General features: G+C 41.1%; 1 protein-coding gene across 2 annotated transcripts in view; it reads left to right on the top strand.

Annotated features, from left to right (window-relative positions):
* Raf1 (Raf-1 proto-oncogene, serine/threonine kinase) overlaps window positions 1-12,264 on the top strand; it is a 55,680-nt gene that overhangs the window by 792 nt on the left and 42,624 nt on the right. The window lies entirely within an intron of this gene.

Raw genomic sequence — 12,264 nt, forward strand, 5'->3', positions numbered from 1 at the left:
GGGGTCGGGTTTGTGTAGAGAAGGGGGAGTGAATTCAGGGCATGTCTGAAAGCCTGCATTGCGTCCTGTGGGGTCTGTGGTGACGCTGCCCCCGGTGCTCTGGCTCCCGGGGCGTGAAAACAATGCGCTGTGATAAGGGGTGGTTTCTCAAGTGTTACTTGGGGTTTAGAACAGTTAAGTGCGCACGGAGGGTAGAGAAGCCCCGAGGTTCCTTGCTTGCTTCTCGCCGAGTTTGGAAGAACCTTGTTCGCTAGGTGAGGCAGAGGGGAGGGTATTGTCAGCGGAGGGCTCAGCTGGCAAAAAGGCGCAGGGGCATGGCCTCCAGGAGTTGGGATGAGTTTGGGAAGCAGCTAGTAAATGTGGGGTGCAGGAAGGAGCTAGTGAGACATCAGGGTCCAAAAGAAAAGTTGATAGCTTGTGAAGGGTCCGTGTGATGGATGATGGGGAACTAGTTTTAGTTTGGATTAATTAGCTTCATGTTGCTAATTTTTAACTGTCGGCTACTTTGCCCTCTCCCCCAATGGTAGTGAAGTTGATACAATTGAAAAGATTTACTTTGTTAAGTCTAGCTAACCAGTTTTGGTATTTGATACAAAATGTTTAGTGCTTTTTTACTTGGTTAATGGATTGGACTCCTAGTTCGAGATATTCTTGCAGGTTTTTCTAAGGCTATACGTGCATGTAAAAATGTTGACTTCATAAACGTAGTATTCTTTCCTAACTCTGGGTTTTAAATCTCTGCTGAACATGTAAAACATGTTCCTAAACACACAGAATTGGCAGATTATGGAAAGCACCTGAAAAAAGTGTAGCATGAAAGTTTTTTTAATTAACCCTATTTAGATAGTGTAGTGTTTTCTTTGGACCGAGTCCCCAGGTTGCAGGCTTTGTGAAAGTCTCCAACCCAATGAACATTATTCTTAAATGGCTACTTCGATTAAGGCTTATGCTGAAGTGGCTACTCATATATAAAGAGACTTCAGGGGCAGTTTCAAAACCTTTGGTGTTGTGTACCACTGAAAACCACTGAAATTCTTTGGACTTGTTTTTGCTCTTATCTCTTCAAGGGCTAAGTAAGCTGTTTAAAATCCAGCAGCAACATTTGACCTAGCTGAGCTCTGGATACTTGGAAAAATAAACCTGCTGATGTTTCTGTTCTGAAGGCTTATCATCAGGTCTGCAGGGTTGTGATTGTGCCCTCAAGTGGGATCAGGCAGCTTTGTTAAGGTCTCCTCAATAGTAGAAAAGACTTGTGTGACTATGAAGTAGGCTTGACTGAAAGGCTTTTGAATGCAGTTGAAGGGATTTGGCCTAGTAGAAAAAAAAGACTGAGAACTGTATTAAAACCTTTCATCTGTGACAGAAAGTCTCCAAAACATAAGAATGCTATTGCATTACAGCTGCTCTGAACCCAGTTTCTTTAGCCTCACAGCACCTTTGCTCTGAATATTAAACGACTTCACACCCTTTGGAAGTAATTTGACATTTACAGAAAAAATTTAAAATGTAAATATAATGCTAACTTCAAATTGCTCTTTTAGGAAGTCTGTTAATAAATGTATGATTACTTAATGTTTAAACTTCAGACAAAACTTTGTTAGTCTTCTTAAAAATTGGAAAAAATATTAGATGAGAGAATGCTTTGGTGTAATAGTGATAATCCTGATCTTGGGAGGAGCTTGTTAGCCAAGCAGCATGCTGTAATATTGACTGGCAGAAGAGAATTTAAATACTGTTTCCGAAAGACAGTGAGCAAATGCAACACTGAGGAGTTTGTGAAATCATAAAACCAAGCTTTGACTTGAAGATTTTGTTGTGTCATTTTTCTAAAGTTGTATATAGGCCATAAAAATCAGTTTCCCACCTCTGGAAAAAAATCAGGAATATTGGGTTCTTTTTGTTGTTGTTGTTTTTTCCTTTTGGTTTTTTTGAGACAGGGTTTCTCTGGGTAGCCCTGGCTGTCCTGTAACTCAATCTGTAGAACAGGCTGGTCTCAAATTCACTGAGATCCGCCTGTCTCTGCCCTCTGAGTGCTGGGATTAAAGATGTGCTCCACTATTGCCTGGCTATTTTTTTTTTTTTAAGGCAGGGTCTCACTGTGTAGCCCTTGGATGGTTTATAACTTTTAACTCACAGAGATCTGCCTGATTCTGCCTCCGTTGTGCTGAGATTAAAGGAGTATGTTATTTAGGAAGAGGTTGTTGAGGTTTTTTTCTGATATGTGCACATATAGATGGATGAAATTGCTAATTGTTCATCCAGTGGGTTCAAAATATAACACTATTTATGTCAAGATTTCATTGATACTAATGAGATCTAAACTATGTAATCTTAGAATAATAATGTCTGAGTGTTTTAGTTTGGCCTTCAAAGTTGTGAGTAAAATGTCCTTAATTACACATTAAAATTTACACCTTTAATTTTTGTAGTGTTTGAGTCATTCTGTTACTTATTTGCTCCCAGAATTATTTGTATAGCTCTCAGTGATTTAATTTTAGTTTTTTTTTTTTTTTAACTATACAGGTATGGTTATTTTGCCTGCATTTATGTCTGTGAACCAGGTTTGTGCCTGGTGTTTTGGAGGTCAGAAGAGGGTATTATCACCTGGAACTGAGGTTACATACAGTTGTGCGCCAGCATGTGGGTGGATGCTGGGAACTGAACCCAGGTCTTTTGCAAGAGCAGCTAGTACTCTTAACCGCTGAGTCATTTCTCTAGCTCCTTAGTGGTTTTTGTTGTGGTGATTGGGTTTTTTTTCTTTTTTTTTTTTTAAATCGTACCTGTATTTTTTGTGGCTGAGTGTATGAACCACTGTGTGTAGTGTCAGTGGAGGTCAGAAGAGGGCATCAGATCCTCTGGAGTTGGAATTACAAGTAGTTGTGAGCCATCGTGTGGGTTCTGGAAACCAAACCAGATTTTCTGCAAGAGCAGAAAGCACTCTTAACTGATGAGCCATTGTTCCAGTCCACTTGTTGTTTTTTAGATACATATTCTCAGCTCTGGAGAGATGGCTCAGTAGTTAAGAGGACTCAGGTTTGAGTCTAAGCACCCACATGGGGCCTCACAACTGTCTGTAATTCCAGTTCCAGAATATCTGATATCCTCTTCTGTTCTCATGGGCACTAGGCACCACATGATGCCCAGACATATAATAGGTCAAACACCCACACACATAAAATAAAAATAAATTAAATGCATGCTTGTATTAAATACATATATGTAGCCAAGGCTGGCCTCAAATTTGTGATCCTCCTGCTTCAGCCAGGAGATTTGGGATTACAGGTGTGCTGCAACACCTAGTGAATGATTTCAGATGTTTGACTTCTGAAATTACTCCCAGAATCTCAGTTTAGCTGAAGAAAATTGTCAAGTGGATGGTATTTCTTTGTTATTTAGCTTGGCACAGGCTATTTGAATTGTTTTTAATTGCTCACAGTATGTTAATTGGCATCACATTCCAATCAGTATACATAGTATATTTTGAAGAACACTTGACACGGTTTTATTTTTAGACCAGGTTTTAAAGGATTTAGTTGGGTGGGGATTAACAATCTGAAAGAGCTATTTTAGAATTTGCAAATCCTTGTGATTTAGCAATGTTTACATTTTTGGATAACAAATGGGAAACAGCAGGCAATGAGAATGTTTTAAGTGAACTCTTGTATGGCACATTCCTTCAGAGAAGTGTTGTGATCTGTGCTGTGTAGTGTCATCTGAACTCTTTTTTTTTTTTTTGGAGACAGGGTCTCTCTCCATGGCCCTGTTTGTCCTGGAGCTCATTATGTTGACCCTGAACTCACAGATCTGCCTGTCTCTGCCTCCCAAGTGCTGGGATTAAAGGTGTGCAGGCTTCATCTTCTATTATACATAATTTATTGTCATCCAATAGCAAGAGTAAGCATACTGACTAGATGTTTGCCTCTCTGTTTCTTTTTAAACTACAATGAAGTATAAGTTCTCTGATTTTTTTTTTTCCTTGACTTTCTATAAGGAGACTTGATGTTTGGGCAAAACATCTTTTCCCCCCGTTTTTCTGGGTACAGTGCTGAGGATTAAATCTAGGACTTTAAGTGGACTAGGTAAACTCTGTCATTAACACTGCCAGTCTCTTTGGCTTTCTGCAACCCAGTACATCAGTGTTGGGAGAGTCAGAGTGGTTAATAGTTATATCCATGATGACTTTTTGTCTCTTGTTTATTGTTTTTAGACAGAATAGCCTCATGGCAATCTTATTGCCTAAGCCTTCTAGGTGCTGGGATGATAGGCATGTAAATCATACCTGGCTTTTATTAGTTCTTTAAGAATTTCATATAGTATGTTTTGATTGTATTCACCCCTTTCTCCAACTCTTCCAGATCCACCTCTCCTTCTCTACCCATCCAACTTTGTGTCATTTTTTCTTTTTCTTTTTTTAATCACCAGGTGGTTCAATTTCAGTACTCAGAGGCAGAGGCAGGTGGACCACTGAGTTCCAGGCCAGCCTGGTCTACAGAGCAAGTTCCAGGACAGCCATGTCTATACAGAGAAACCCTGTCTCAAAAACCAAACCAAACTAAACCAAACAAAAAAACAAAAACAAAACAATCTTTCAAGACCAATTTGTGCTGCCCAAATATTCTTGGGTGTGTGGTCTTCTACTGGAGAATGGTTGACTCACCCAGGCCTACACTCTTTCAGAAACTGTTTCTCCCTTTTCTAGCAGCTGACAATTGCCAATAGCTCCCAGCTAGGGGTGGGATTGTGTGCTCAACTCCTTTCTCCATGGTGGGATTTGTTTGATCTGGCTTGGATTTGCAAAGGTTTTGTACATATTGTCCCAACTTTGTGAATTCTAGTGTGCAACTGCCCTGCCGTGTCCAGAAGATGGTTTCCTTGTAGTCATCCATTGCCTTTGGCACTTAGACTGTTTGCTGCCCCCCTGTTCCTCAATCATCCATGAACCTTGGAGGTGTAGTATGTGTGTTCCCTTTAGGACTGAGCATTCTGCAGTCTCTGCATGCATCGTGGCTAGTTGTAGGTCACTGTAAATCACTGTGATCACTGCAAATAAAAACTTCTCAGATGAGGATTGAGAGATAGATACATTGCTTTATGGGTGTAATCACTAGGAGTCAGTTTATACTGTGTTCATTTAGCAGCATAATAGTAGTAAGTTTTCCCCTAGGGTCTATGATCTATCTAATCATAAGGTTCTTAGCTTGATAATGGTATCAGGTATTGGTTTTATACTGTGGATTGGGTTTTAAAATCCAACCAGAAAGTAGTTGGTTACTCACATGCTGGTTGTGCACCATTGCTGCACGTCTTGCTTGTCAAGGCCGCCCATTATTGTAGCTGTGTGTGATTGATGATTGTTTTTCTCCTTCAGTACCATGCATAGCACCCTCCAGCCCTTTGAAAGCTAGCCAATAGGGGTGAAGCTTCTAGCTCCATATCATCTTGATTTTACCATATCTTATGACTCAAGTATATGGTGTCTTCAGCAGTAATTTCTCACTTTCAAGTTCTGGAGGATATCCAAGAGCAATGACAATATCCTATAATGTTTGGGGGTGGGGGTTCTGTGGGCCCTCATTGGCTGACAGTTCCAAAACAAGTAACCTTTCCTGGCCCTGGGATTTTTATTTTTATTTTTTATTACTTAGCTTCTGGTGTCTATTAGGGACATTTAACACATACTCTCCCTCTATTTCTATCTCTCTCTCTGTAGATATAGATATTTTAGAAAATTCCTATAGTATTAACTAGGTCTTTTTTGAAACGTCTTTTCCATGTTTCCTCCTCTACCCTATTCTCTGTTTAACCCTTCCTGTTTCATTATTCTCCTTTAAGTCTTTATTCCCTTGAAATTGCTGTGCATCCAAGAATGGCCTTGAGCTTCTGATCTTCCTCTACCTCTCAATTGCTGGGATTACAGATTTGAGCCCTCACACCCAGTTTATGTGGTGCTAAGGATCAAACCCAGGACCTTCTGCCCCAGATTTAAAAGTCATTTTTTTTTTTTTGTCTTTTGTTTTTCAAGACAGAGTTTCCCTGTGTATCCCTGTGTAGTTTTGGAGCCTGTCCTGGAACTCAGCAGACCAGGCTGGTCTTGAACTCACTCCATCTGCCTCTGCCTCCTGAGTGCTGGGATTAAAGATGTGTGCTACCACCGCCTGGCTAAAAGTCATTTTTAATTTAATTTATTTATTTAAATTAAAAAATTTTAGATTTATTTATTTTTACATGTATTAACATTTTACCTGCATGGTATGTGTACCACGCTTGTTCCTGTTGGATTCTCTGGAACTGGAGTTATGGATGAACCATAACAACCCAACTATGTATGTGCTGTCAATTGAACCTGGGTTCTTTGTAAGAACATTAAAGGCTCTTTACCATGGAGGCATCTCTTTAGCTGTTAAATATGAAAAATTTTGAGACAGTGTTTTACGGACTTTGAGTTTACTACATAACCAACTCTAGCCTTGATCTAATCCTGCTTCAGCCTCCTACATGCAAAGATTACAGATATTTGTTATTATCCTACTAAAAGTTGTCATTGTTATTATTTTAAGATTTAGTTACTTGCATGCATGTGCCTGTGGGGGTATTTGCATGTGAATGCAGATGCCTAAGGAGTGCAGAATCATTGGATCCCCCTGGAGCTAGAGTTATAGGTAGTTGTTGGCTGTCTGACACAGATGCTGGGATTGACTCAGGTCGTCTGCAAGAATACTAAGTACTCTTAGTCTTTTTTTTTTTTTTTTGGTTTTTCGAGACAGGGTTTCTCTGTGGCTTTGGAGCCTGTCCTGGAACTAGCTCTTGTAGACCAGGCTGGCCTTGAACTCACAGAGATCCGCTTGCCTCTGCCTCCCGAGTGCTGGGATTAAAGGCGTGCGCCACCACCGCCCGGCTACTCTTAGTCTTTTACCCATCCCTCTAGTACACGTGGATGAAGGTGAGAGGAAAGAATCTATTCTTTCCTTCTATGTGAGTCCTGGGAATTGAACTTAGATCATCAGGCAAGCACCCTTAACCACTGAACCACTTGCTAGCCCTAAAAGCTGTTTTTTAAAGTACCTAGTAGGTGCCGGCACTCACTGAGAAGGGTACAGGGTAATGAATGCAAATTTTTGTTTGTTAGTTGTCGTCCCCCCCCCCCCCCCCCCTCGCGCCTTCAGGCCTTCAGAGTTTCTCTGTAGCTTTGGGGCCTGTTCTGGAACTCGCTCTGTAAACCTGTCTGCCCGCCTCTGCCTCCCTAGTGCTTGGATTAAAGGTGTGCGCCACCATCACCCTGGGAATGCAAGTTTTTACCTTGAAGGATTTTGTCTGGTGGAGGAGGTTAGCAGAACTTACTGTTTGTTCTTGCTCCTCTGAGAGTCACTCCCTGACCTTTTGCTCTTGTTGCTGTTATTTACCATCCTTAATCTTCTGCATTCTTTCTGTGGCCTCTATTGTTTAGTCATTTGTGAGCTCCTCATCTTGTTAGACAATAAACTCCAATGACTGATTTCAGCTTCATGTTTGTTTATTGATATTTGTGAGGAAATAATTTTATTTGAGAGCCTGAAGGACCAGGTTGTGTGAGAGTGTGAATTTAAATCCTAACACCTACTTGCTGTTTCACAGTGATATTTATCACAGGACAATTTGCAGGTATATTTTCTTGCCAGGTGGGTCCCCAGTATCAAACTGAAGTCATCAGATGTTGTGGCAAATGCCTTTATCTGCTGAGCCATGTACTGACCATGTTTTTGTTTTTTTTTTTGGTTTTTTTTCTTCCTTTTTTTTTTTTTTTTTTTTTTTTTTGAGACAGAGTATCTCTGTAGCTCCGGCTGTTCTGAAATTCCTGTAGGCCATGCCATGTTTTGTTTTTAAAACAAGGTCTTGTTAAGAAATCACAGGCTGGCTCTGAATTCACAGTCACTTTCCTGTCTTAGTCTCTTGAGTGCTGGGATTCCAAGTATTATGCCATCATGCCTACCAACACTAAGTTTGTATGTGAATTTTTTGAGACACGATCTCTGGTTGGTTTGCAACTCTGTGTAGCTGAGGATGACCTGAACTCCTAATCCTCTGGCCTCTACCTTTGGAGTGTTGGGATTTCCCATGTTTACATTATAGTTCTGTTGATTATATACTCTGTGGTGAGGAAGAATGTCATGATGGTGGGGCCATATGGGAGAGGCTACTGAATTTGTGATAGACAGGAAACAGAAAGAGGGGTCCTGGGGACAAGATACAGCCCCTAAGGATGAGACCTACTCCTTAAAGTTAAAAGAATCAGCCAAAAGAACATCACTAACTGTGAACCAAACTTTCACTAAAGAGTCTTTCAGCCAAGGCAGAAGCATACTTCATATCCAAACCATTGCAGTTTCTTTCTTTTCCTTCAAACTGACCCAAAGTTCTGATTGAGTAGTCCAGGCTGGCCTCAAACTCTCAATTTTAAACTCTCCTCTTTCCTCAGCATCCTGAGTTCTAGGATTATAAGTGTGATATGATAGCACCTTTGTGAGAAAGGCAAAACAATTTTTTAAACAAACATTATTATGTAGGACAGCTTGCAGGAGCAGTTTTCTTATTCTATGATGTTGGACCTGGGGACTGAACTTGGGTTGTCAGACTTGGCAGCAAGCTCGTTTACCCATAGAGCCATCTTGCTGGCCCAAATTGTGCAGTGCAGACAAGACTGGCTTTAAACTCAGAGATCCACCTGCCTCTGCCTCCTGAGCACTGGAACTAAAGGTGTGCATTACCACATCCTGGCAAAAGAATAATTGCTCCCACCCACACCCCAGGTTTTTTTAGATAGGGTTTCTCTGTGTAACCTTGGCTGGCCTGGAACTCTCTCTGTAGACCAGGTTGGCCTTGAACTCACAGATCCACCTGCCTCTGCCTCCTAAATGCTGGGATTAAAGTATGTGCCACACTACCCGGCTGTTTTTTATTTTTATTTTATTTTTTGTTTTTCAAGACAGGGTTTCTCTTTGTAATCTTGGCTGCCCTAGAACTCCCTCTGTAGACTAGGCCGGCCTCGAACCCACAAAGCCCACCTTGAACCCACAAAGTCCACCTGCCTCTGCCTCCAAGTGCTGGGATTAAAGGCATGTGTCACCACTGCCTGGCAAAAAGGCTAATTTTTTGAACTACTTGCTGTGTATGTAAGGTTTGCCACAAAAATTTATAATTTTTATATGAAATACAGTGTGACACTAAATTAAGTCGTTAGTGTTCCTGTGTGGTGAGTTTCAAGCAAGATGAGATAACAGTGACTTTTGCTGCTTCTCCTTCCCTTCAGACATAGTCATTTTAGCTCCTTACTGTGGGTACCAGACTTGGCATCTCTATACTTTATTTGCATATTGTATAGTTTGATATTGTGTTAATGTTGTACTTAGTAAATGGATTGTTCATTTAAAAATGATCAGTTACGCTGGATGGTGGTGACACATGCCTTTTACCTTTAATCCTGGCACCCGGGAGGCAGAGACAGGTGGATCTCTTGAGTTTGAGGACAGCCTGGTCTACAGAGGGATTTCCAGGACAGCCAGTGCTACACAGAGAAACCCTGTCTTGAAAAACAAAACAAAACTATCTGTTACTACCTAAATGAAGAAGCAATGACTGATTTGGAGCTGAGTCTAAAAACAATTCAAAAAAAGCCAGACATTGGGCTGTACCCTTGATAATCAATCCCAAGTTATTCTGAGACAGAAGGATCACTAACTAGTTCAAGACCAGCCTGACATACATAGTGAGACCCTAGATCAGCCAGCTAACCAGCTAACCAAAACAATTCAAAAGATTTAAAGAGGATAATGAAAAACTCATTGTCTGGTGAGAGTTAAAATGAAATTGGTCCCAGGCATTTTTCACTGTGGAAACGACTGTTTCTGAACTAGTTCATTCTCAACTTTTATTTTAAAACAGTCATACTTTAAAACAATAAAATCTGCTTCTGATACCTGAGTAGCTCATACTTGCTAACATTTGGAAGGATAGAGTGGTCCATTTCTTTATGCAAGTCTGTGTTGTCCAGTCATCTGATGAAGTCACCAGTTTGTGGCCAGAAATTGAGAAAGAGAGATGAGGAAACTCAAAATATTGACACATACTGACCACCTTGCAGTGCATGAGACTGCCCTTTTGGACTGGTTGGGAAACTGTAGCATAAGCCTTGTGCAAACTAGACCATTGCTGTTTTCTAGCTGAGGTGATGAGATGAGGATCAGAGCAGCTCATGTTTGTTCAGCAGAAACTTTGTGAGCCCCCCCTCCCAGTGTTATATGTTCAGTTGCATTGGTATTTTCAAACTAATTACTAGTATGGCTGGGGTAGACTGAGGGGCCACTGGCAGTGGCACCAGGATTTATCCCTACTGCTTATACTTGTTTTTTTGGAATGGGTTCTCTTTGGATGGGTACCTTGCTCAGCCTAGATGTAGTAGGGAGGGCCTTGAACCCTTTCTGAGGAGTGGATGGGGGTGTGTGTGGATGGAAAGGTGGAGGGAATGGGAGGAGGGGACAGAGTGGGAACTGGGATTGGTGTGTAAAATGAAAACAGATAATTCATTTTCTTTTTTTAAAAAATAAAATTAAAAAAGAAAAAACTAATTTATTTTTAACTTTAATTTGTGTGTGTGTGTGTGTGTGTGTGTGTATGTTCATGTGAGTTCAGGTGTCTACAGAGGCTAGAGGTGTTGGATTCCCCTTGAGCTGGGGTTACAGGTGATAATGAACTGTGGGTACTGGGAATTGAACTCAGATCATTCAGAGAAACAGTGCTCTTAATGAGAACCATTTCTTCAGCCCTTTCTTAGGCCCTTTGTTGAGAGAGGGTCTGGCTATGTAACACAGATGGGCCTTAAATTCAAGATTCTCCTGCTTCAGCCTCCTGCTGTTGCCAGTTTAATTTGGGGATGGAGTGGGAGAACTTATTCCTCACAGTATTTTTTAAATGTTTATTTTGTTTTATGTGTGCTGTTTGTTTGTATGTTTGTCTGTGCATTACAAGTGTGTATCATGCCCAGAGAGGCCAGAAGAGGGTGTCAGATCCCGTGGAACTTGAGTTATAGACAGCTGTGAGCTGCCACAAGGGTGCTGAGAATTGACCCCTGGTCCTTTGGAAGAGCAGCAATGCTTTTAAACCCTAAGCCAGCTCTCTAGCCCCCAGTGGTTTGTTTGTTTGTTTATTATTTTTGAATTTTATAGCTCGGACTTGGAACTTAGAGTGTGGACCAAGATGGCCTTGAGCTCAAAGAGCTCTACCTGCTTTTGCCTCCTGAGTGCCCAACCTGGCTTCTTTTCTTTTCTTTATTTTTTTGAGACAGAATTTTTCTCTTTAACAGTTCTGGTTATCCTGGAACTCACTTTGTAGACCAGGATGGACTCAAACTCAGAAATCCTCCTGCTTCTGTCTCCCGAATGTTGGGATTAAAGGTGTGCACTGCACCACCACCTCCCAACTTATTTTCTCTTGATACTAAATCATTTTTATTTCTTCATTGCTAGGAAATTAAAAGATTTTTGAGGAAATGATAAGTTGAGGCAGAGAGATATTTTGAAAGTTTCATCGGTTGATTATAGGTTAGGAGTGTGTTCATTTCCTTCATAGTTTTGTTTTTGTTTTTCGAGACAGGGTTTCTCTGTAGCTTTGGAGCCTGTCCTAGAACCAGCTCTTGTTGACCAGGCTGGCCTCGGATTCACAAAGATCTGTCTGCCTTTGCTTCCCGAGTGCTGGGATTAAAGGCGTGTGCTACCGCCGCCCGGCTCCTTCATAAATTTTAATGTACAGATGTGTCTAGAATTGTTCCAAGGAATCTTTAAAATATTTATTATTTTAAAATTATGTGTGCCTCTGTGGGATTGAGGACATGAGTGCAGATGCCTATGGGAGCCTTAAGAGGGCATTGGATCTTCTGGAGCTGGAGTTACAGATGGTTTTGAGCTGCCAACATGGATGTTGGGCCAGGTTTGAGTCTTCTGCAAGAACAGCAGCAAGTGCTCTTAAGTACTGAGCCAGCTTTTCAGCTCCCAAGGAGTCTTTTAAAAATTTTGAGAGAGAAGCTGGAGAGATGGCTCAGCAATTAAGAGCACTAACTGCTCTTCCAGAGGACAAGGTTTGATTCCCATCCCCTTTGTGATGTCTCACAATTGTAACTCTACTCCCAGGGGAATCCAAAGCTCTCTTCTGGTTTCATGGGTGCACAGGTATGCATTCAGGCAAAATACCCATACACATTTAAAAAAAAGAAGTTGCAATAATCTGTAAAAAGGAATG

Source organism: Microtus pennsylvanicus, chromosome 8 (genome assembly GCF_037038515.1).
Source record: "Microtus pennsylvanicus isolate mMicPen1 chromosome 8, mMicPen1.hap1, whole genome shotgun sequence".
Classification (NCBI taxonomy): domain Eukaryota; kingdom Metazoa; phylum Chordata; class Mammalia; order Rodentia; family Cricetidae; genus Microtus; species Microtus pennsylvanicus.